The sequence below is a fragment of the Lynx canadensis genome, chromosome B1 (assembly GCF_007474595.2).
Source record: "Lynx canadensis isolate LIC74 chromosome B1, mLynCan4.pri.v2, whole genome shotgun sequence".
Lineage (NCBI taxonomy): Eukaryota > Metazoa > Chordata > Mammalia > Carnivora > Felidae > Lynx > Lynx canadensis.
The window spans coordinates 113,683,046-113,691,968 of NC_044306.2; positions in this window are offsets into that span (position 1 = coordinate 113,683,046).

The window sequence follows — 8,923 nt, forward strand, 5'->3', positions numbered from 1 at the left end:
CCACAAAAAACAAAAAACATTGGAGCCGATTGGAACGGGAGAGCACTGTAGTATCTCTACCAAGCAGTAAGCATCTAAATTAGCGAGTAAAAATAAAATGCGGACATCATTTCCAGTGTCCTTAACGGAGTGGAAGGGTCAGCATCCTGAATACTGGGTAGGCGGGGGAGTATAGAGTGTAAGTTTGAGTTCTGAACTACAATGTTTCCCTCTAGACATCATTTGCAGTTTATGGAGATTTGGAGGGCCATACAGGCCTACCTGGAGAAGCTACCACAAAAGGACATTTGACCCTTATAACTGCAAATTTGCACTGAGTTCAGGGATGGCACAAAGATAAAGAATACAATATAAAGGGCTCCTTCTTTAGGATGGCTCACTGAAAGCAAGTCTTTCATTTCTTCCAAAGTCTCACTGAAATGATGGAAGAATAAAATCTAAATATGAAAATCTAGTTTAAGAGGATAATTCATTATTTTTTCTTCTCTAGACTACTTTAATTTGACAGGTATAATCCTTAGACAAACGTCAGAAACAAGTTTAACTTAACTGTATGAACAGGGTTTAAAGGAAATCAGAACTGTACCAATTATGTTGGAAAATGACAGTCTCTCCCATCAGAAAAAAAAAAAGTGCACAAGTACAAGATATGCAAAATTTGGTTTAGGGAGCCATTTATATAGACATGATCTTGGGGTTTTAGCTACTCCTCTTGTAGATGTATTTTAACATTTGAGCTAGCCAGTCGACCCATGGCTCCTGCTGTAAAGGCTGACTAAAGTGCATATTTGTATTATGTCCACGTGTTCTCCTGCCAATAGCTAGTGAGAGCAGTGTGATCCAGGGTAAGCAAACCCAAAAATTGGACCGAGAAACAGGAATTTGGAATTGGGAAATTGGATCAGCTGTATCTTCATTCGTTTGCTACTCAAAGTGGGATCTGTGGGCCAGCAGCATCCGTGTCAGCTGGGAACTTGTTAAAAAGTTACACTCCTTTCCCTAGACCTACTCAACCATCATTTGCATTTTTTATAAGATTTCTGCGTGACTTTGTGAACATTCAACTTTGAGGGACACTGAGCTGGATGCTGGGCAGGGAGCCCTTGAAATGAAAGGTGGTCTAGAAATTGGGCTAGATTGCTCGTGGCACACTGGAGCACAGGCAAGCCAATGTCATGGAGGAACATAAAAGGCTTGAAAAGGCCACGTAGTCAAGAGAAGAGGCAAAGCAGAGCAGATCTGCAGAGTGAAGCAAAGATGTGAGGCCCTGGGGGCGAGGGACTGAGTCACCCCAACTCCATACTGTGCTGCCCAATTCCAGGACCTGGAGACATTTCATTTTTACATCTTGGATGGATGCCCTGTGAACTGTGGCAACTTTACATTGAACAATTCTTCAGTGAAGAATTAGTTCCAATGGGAGTCCCATGCTAATCCCTGATTATTTCTCTATGAGCTTTCTGTGTGATGTAGTTTCTGTTAAAACTAACAAAATTTGGGAAGTTTAGTGTAAAAGGGGGAATAAACCACTTCGTAATCCACAGGATCTGTGCCACGTCAGCAGTCCGGTGCTCAGTTTGGACATCTCACTTTTAAAAGGGCACTGACATTTTGGAGTCTGACCTCTGAAGAGAGGCACCAGTGTATTCTGAAAGGTCTAAAAATGTAATCGATAGGGGAATGCAACAAAGGCAGGGATATTTGGCCTCTGGGGGAAAAAGGATTCTCAGGAGCCACATCTTGAAAAAGGAGATACTATTTTCTAATATTTAAAGGATTAAATGAAGAATCGGTCTTCTAGCTTTCAGAGCCAGCCCAGTGGATGGTTGTTACAGGAAGAACATTCTTGCAATTCCAATGAAATAACAGCTGTCCCTTGAAGTGCCAAGCTGCCCGTGATTACAGGTGTTAAGTCCAAAGTAGAGCGAAAGGACCCTCTTCGGAGATGTGGGAGAGGAAACCCTACTTTGAGGATAGAGCTAGACAACCTTTAGAATATGTTGTATACCTAAGACTGTCCGCTTACAGGGCCAGGATTACAAGAAGGCTCTTTTTTCTCTTCTGATCATGAGCAAATAGAGTGACTGCTTTAGGGAACCGAGTGATCACTGAAGACCACATTTTTCTTATTTGCCTTATTCTCTGAGAACTCTACTGAGTCTCAAGACAGTTTTTGAATAAGAAGATGGTAACAGTTGTGGGGGGGGGGGATACAAAGTCGTTTGGAGTCCAAGAGAAACTAAACAAAGCTATGGGTTTGGAATGAGAATGATGAGAATGGAACAAACCTGGTCCCAAGAGCTGGAATATGGCGGAGTGTTAAAAAATGCCCATAGAGGCAGAGGTCCTTAGCTTCTACTTTCTTCCATTTGTGATCTTGATTTCCTTTCTACTTTGATTACTTAAAGTTATCCCTATCCATTATATCATGAAAGAAAGAAGTACAGACAGTCACATTATAATTTCCAGCTCAGGACAAACATACACATTGCTATATGAGTCTGTTGAATAATTTAGCAAACACAGAAGGCTGCACAGGGATTTGAAAAGCAGAATTTAAAACAAAGGAGGAAATCTGAACAATGGATTGCTAAAGGTCAGATTTGTTAATAGAAGATCGAAGCAAATCAAATCACCAAAATCTCAATGCCCCTTCTCATCATAATTACAAACATCATTTTTTACCATCCCTAACGAGGTAATTTCAAATGCCAATTTTTATTTTTTCTAAGTATTTCCTCCTTTGTTGTACATCACCTTTCTCTCCCCATAACCTCCATTATCCCATTCCTCTTTTATATCCCTCTATGTGCCAAATGTGTTCAAAGCATATAGTAAATAGCATTTTCTGCCCTTCTTCAGGCTCTTGCAACTGTGGAGGAAAATTCCCAGCTCAGAACATGTTAATGCGTCATGCATGCTCCATGGCTTCAGAGATCCAGACTTCAGAAAGCCCAGCTTGGATAAATGCAAGGAATGTGAATAATTCTGCTTTGGAATCCATGAAGTGCTTAGTGGAATTTAGGGACAATTTCTTTTGTCTTTTCACCATCTTGTTTTGCAACTGTGAAATACACATTTTTCCCACTTTTTTTTTTATTACATGTGGGCAGTTTACAGACATATAGTAATAGTAAAACCACCTACGCACATGTCCATCCCTAAGACTTAGAGATAGAACATTACAGAGATACCTCAGAAGCCCTGGGTACCCATAAATGAAGGCATCCTCTCCTGGTGCGAAAGAACTACCCTTCAGAATTTTTTGTCAGTGTCAGAATTTTTTAACGGCCCCACCAGCTGCGTGAGAGTACTTTTCTCCATAATTTTATCACTTAACCCTGCATCCCCAAACAACATATTTTTAGTTTTACCTGCTTAGAAACTTTATATAATGGAATTATTTCTTTCATAAAATTTTCTTTCCTGTTTTCCAGATTAACTCAGATTAAACACTTTTTCAGATTAACCTATTTTCATGTGTGTAGCTATAATTCATTTATGTTTTTTAGCTACTATACAGTATCCCATAATAAAACTATACAATCATTTCTTTTTCACGTGACTGTTAATGGATATTTATGTGGTCTTCAGGTTTTTGTTATCATGGACTCTTTTTTACGTGCCTTGAGATATACAGGTGTAAGGGTGTCTCTGGGATATGTGCCTCAGATTAAAATGGATAGGTTGTAGAAATGAACGTGTTCAACTTTACTTGGTAGTGCTAACATGATTATACCAATTAACCGCCCCACCAGCTGTGTGAGAGTACTGGGTGTTCCACACTCTTACTCAAATTTGGACTTGTCTGAGTGGAATGTTTGCCAGAGGCTGAGTGTGAAATGGCACCCCACTGTGGTTTGATTTCCTTGAATACTAATGTGACGGTGTTTCATGCGGTTTTTGGGTCACATTTGTGTTTCCTCTTCTGTCTGTTTTCTGTTACAGTTTTTCTCTTTCTATTGTCTTTGGGAAATATTTATATATTCTAGATTTATATCATCCTTTGTCAGTTATATCTGTTGCAAACTTCTTAAAGGTACAACTTGTATTTTGACCCTCCTTATGGTGTATTTTGAAAAACAGAAGTTCTTAATTTTAACGATAATTTATTGATCTTTTCATTTTGGGGGTCTTGACTGAGAAATTCTTCGTTAACCCAAGGTTATTAAAATGTGCTTCTATAAATGTTTTTAAAAGGATTATAGTTTTGCCTTCTTCATTTAAACATTTTTTTAATGTTTATTTATTTTTGAAAGAGAGAGAGAGGACAAGCGGAGGAGGGACAGAGAGAGAGGGAGACACAGAATCCAAAGCAGGCTCCAGTCTCCAAGCTGTCAGCACAGAACCCAATGCAGGACTCAAACCCACAAGCCAAGCCGTGAGATCCTGACCTGAGCCGAAGTCGGATGCTTAACAGGACAGACGGAAGGACAGACTGAGCCACCCAGGCGCCCCTTGCCTTCTACATTTAAATGTATATTCTACCTTGGATTGATTTTTATGTAAATGTATAAGGCAGGGATCTGTTTCATTACATTCAGTAGAATAACCAGTTTTCTCAGCTGTCGTTACTGATAGTCCTTTCTTAGCCCATCAATGTGCATTGTCCACTCTATAATTTTTCAGGTTGCTGTGTGTGAGTCATTTTATATTCCATTTGTCTGTTTGTATATTCCTGTAACAATACTATACTTCTTAGTTGCTATTACTTTATAATTAAATTTCTGATATCTGATAGATCAAGTCCTCTTATTTAAACCTTCTTAGTGGGTAGCATTTGATTTTTTCATACATAGTCTATATCCATTTAAATTTACCCACATATTTGCCCTTTCAATTATTCTTCATTTCTTGTATTTTCATGATTTGATCTGGGATCATTTTACTTCTGTCTGAAAAATTTTCTTCAGTGTATCTATTGGTGCATGTGTCCCAGTGTCCTATTTCCTAGGTTTGTGTTATCTAAAGTTACCATTTTTGCTTCATTTTCTTAAACAATATTTTGCTAGATGTCAAAATCTACACTTTAAATATATTTCTCTTTCCACACTTTAAATATATTATTCTATTTTCTGGCTTTCATCATTTCTGTTGTCTTGTTTTTGTTCATTTGAAAGTATGTTTCTTATTTTTTTAATGCTTTTCATATTTTCTCATTTTCTTTGCAGTCAAGGTTTTCTTTATATTTCTCTTTTTTTAATTTTTTTAAATGTTTTTATTTATTTTTGAGACAGAGAGAGACAGAGCATGAGCAGGGGAGGGGCAGAGAGAGGGGGAGACACAGAATCTGAAGCGGGCTCCAGGTTCTGAGCTGTCAGCACAGAGCCCGACGGCGGGGCTCGAACTCACGAAGTGTGAGATCATGACCTGAGCTGAAGTTGGACGCTCAACCGACTGAGCCACCCAGGCGCCCCTCTTTATATTTCTCTTGTTTGGTTTTGTGGCATTTCTTCAATCTGGTTTATCACTTTTCATATATCTTAAAATAGTCTCAGACATTATCTCTTCAAATATTGCTTTTACCACTCTCTTTTGTAGCCTTCTATAATTAAATATATGTTTATTTTCTATTGACTTATTTTCTAGCTTACTAATTGTCTTTTCAGGTGTGTCTAATCTTTAAACCCATTTACTGAGTTATTTTAATTATTGTCATTTTCAGTTGATTTTTTAAAATAGATTCAAATTCTTGCTACAATTCTTTTTCTCGGTATATATTCTTCAGTATATGAACCTATTATTTTAAAATCCATGTCTGGTAACTTCAATAATTGAATCTCCTATAGGTCTATTTATTTTGCCTGTTTTATTCTTTTCTTTTGGTTTTTGGTCAATTGTCTTATATCCTGGTTTACCTGCTAATTTTTTATTGAATACCAAACATCGCATATTTAAAAACTGGAGAAATAATCAGAAGTTTTGAATGAACTTATGTTCCTCTAGAGAGGATTCACTTTTGTTTGTAGCAAAATTAAAAATGAGGTCAGATCATCTTAATCCTATTTGGGAATGAGCTAATTTGAATCTGTTTTTTTGTGAGACCTGGACTGTTTCTAGTTCATTTTTTTGCCTCGGCTATAGCCATTCAAAGATCCTATGTGAAAGTTTGTGTTGGTTCTCAGGGCGACTCCTCTTTCCAGGCCCAAAACTCTGATATTAGTCTCCTAGCCCTCATAAAACTGTCTGCTCACCTTCTCTTCATTTTATCGTGATTCTCTTTTCACGCTTTCATTCTGCTGCTTACAAATTGGTGAATGCCTCAACTAGACAAGTGACACTGAATGTCAAGTTTATCTCTTTTCATTTCTTATTCCTTCTATGCAAGATTTTAACCCTTCAAATCCTCACTGTCTTAGTAGCTCTCTGATACCTTCAAATGGGTTGTTGTTTTTATATTATCTAATTCTTCACAGAAAATGTTTGATATCCTGGACCCTCATAGCCAGACCTTTCTGTTTAAATTTTAGAATGAGTTTGTCAAGTTTTATTTTTTAAATGTGAGATTTTGATATGCCCCGATTCGAGAGACCCCCCGAAAACAAACCATCAGAGTCCAGAATCAAAGCCAAGCGGAAAGGGTCGTTTATTGCAGGTTCGAACCCGGTCCTCTGCACACTCGTTGCCGGTGACGCTAAGAGGCCCCGAGTAAGGATCTTTCAGCTTCTTTTATAGACAGGCACAAACAAGTTAGGGATATTTTTTAGAGGTTACAGAGCTGTTGTTGGTTGACATTTAAATTTGAACGCTCAGCAGAACTTGATTGGTCCCCGCCTTTATGTCAGACTACAACCGGGTACGCCCTGGCTGGTTTTGGAACGGGGTGGGGGGGGGGGTCTTTTCTTTGCAGTTGTGAGTACACCTGGTAATTTTTCTCTTAGTCTCTCAATTTGTATTGAAAATTTATTGAATTGAAATTGAATTCAAATATTATTTTGATGAGAATTGACAACTTTACTATATTAAGACTTCCTACCCCTGAACATGATATATCTTGTGAAAAGACCATCTTTCATGTCTTTTAATTAAGTTTTTTATTTTCTCTATAATGGATCTGGACCTGCTTAGATTTATTGATAGTTACTTCATGTTTATACTACTATTGTAGCGTATATATTTTTTCTACCACATTTTCTGGTTAGTGTTATAAAGATATTACACTTTGGGGGTGCCTGGGTGGCTCAGTCAGTTAAGCATCCAACTTTGGCTCAGGTCATGATCTCGCGGTCCATAAGCTCCAGCCCTGCGGCCAGCTCTGTGACAGCTCAGAGCCTGGAGCCTGCTTTAGATTCTGTGTCTCCCTCTCTCTCTACCCCTCCCCTGCTTGTTCTCTGTCTCTGTCTCTCTCTCTCAAAAATAAACAAACATTAAAAAAAGTTGTTTAAGATATAGTAACTTTGTGTTACTTCTTGTAATTTAACTGTAGATTCTTTTTGTTTTCTATGAAAAGCTTTATCATCTAAAAATAATGAGAGTTTAATTTCCTTGTTTTCAATACTTGCATATTGTTAAAAATTTAATCTTATTGTTTGGGGAATATTACTGTGTCTACAACATCTAGCATAACATTGAATGAAAATGATGATACTAGCGGAGCATCTGGGTGACTCAGTGGGTTGAGCGTCCAGCTTCAGCTCAGGTTATGATCTCTGGGTTTGTGAGTTCCAGCCCTCCATGGAGCTGGGTGCTGACAGCTCAGAGCCTGGAGCCTGCTTCGGATTCCGTGTCTCCCTCTCTCTCTGCCCTCCCCTTCTCACACTCTGTGTCACTCTCTCAAAAATAAACATTTTTTAAAAATTTAAAACAAAATTCACAGAAAAACATAGTTAAAATGTAAGCAAGCAATCACCCTCCTCAGTAATAAAAAATGCAAATAAAAAAAAGAAAGTGATGATATTAGGGCATCCTTATCTTGATCTTGATCTTCAACATTTGACCTTAAAATACAATGTTCACTGTGGAATTCTGATAGATTTTTCTTCATCAAGTTAAAGACTTTTCTTATTTTGCTAAGATTTTGCATAAATGGATGTTGAATTATATTGAAAATTTTTCCTGCATCTATTAAATTTTTTCTGTTTTGTTACTTTTATACTTATTGGCTTTAAATATTTAGTCAGTTTTTCACTTACCATATAGTTGTCACTTGGTCATGTTATCTTTTTGCTATATTGCTAAATTAATTTGTTAAAATTTTGTTCAGACTTTTGCATATATATTCATAATTGAGTTTGGCCTGCAATCTTTCTTTCTTTTCTTGTGCTATACTTGTCTACATTAGAAATAAGTATTATATTAATCCCATAAAACTTTTAAAATTAAAGAACAATTTTTAAGACTTTTTCTCGAGCAGTTTTAGGTTCATAGCAAAATTGTGAGCAAGTTACAGATTTCCCATAAATCTCTTGCCCCCACACTGCCTCCCCCTTATTGACATCCTCTACCAGAATGGTACATTTGTTACAACTGATGAACCTACAGTGACATATCACCCACCCAAAGTCCACAGTTTACCTTAGAGTTAATTCTTGGTATTGTACGTTCTATGGGTTTGGACAAAGGTATGACACATATCCATCATCCGTATTATACAGAGTATTTTCACTGCCCTAAAAATCTGTGCTCCACCCATTTATCCCTCTCTTTCAACTCCTGACAGTCACTGATCTTTTATTGTCTCCATAATTTTGCCTTTTCCAGAATGTCACACAGTTGGAATCATACAGTATGTGGCCTTTACAGATTGCCTTCTTTCACTTAGGGATATGCATTTAGGGTTCCTCCATCCCTTTTCATGGCTTGATAGTTCTTTTCTTCTTAGCACTGAATAATATCCCATTGTCTGGATGGGATATATTATCCCATCCATTCACCTACTGAAGGACATTGCTTCCAAGTTTTGACAATTAAGAATAAAGCTGCT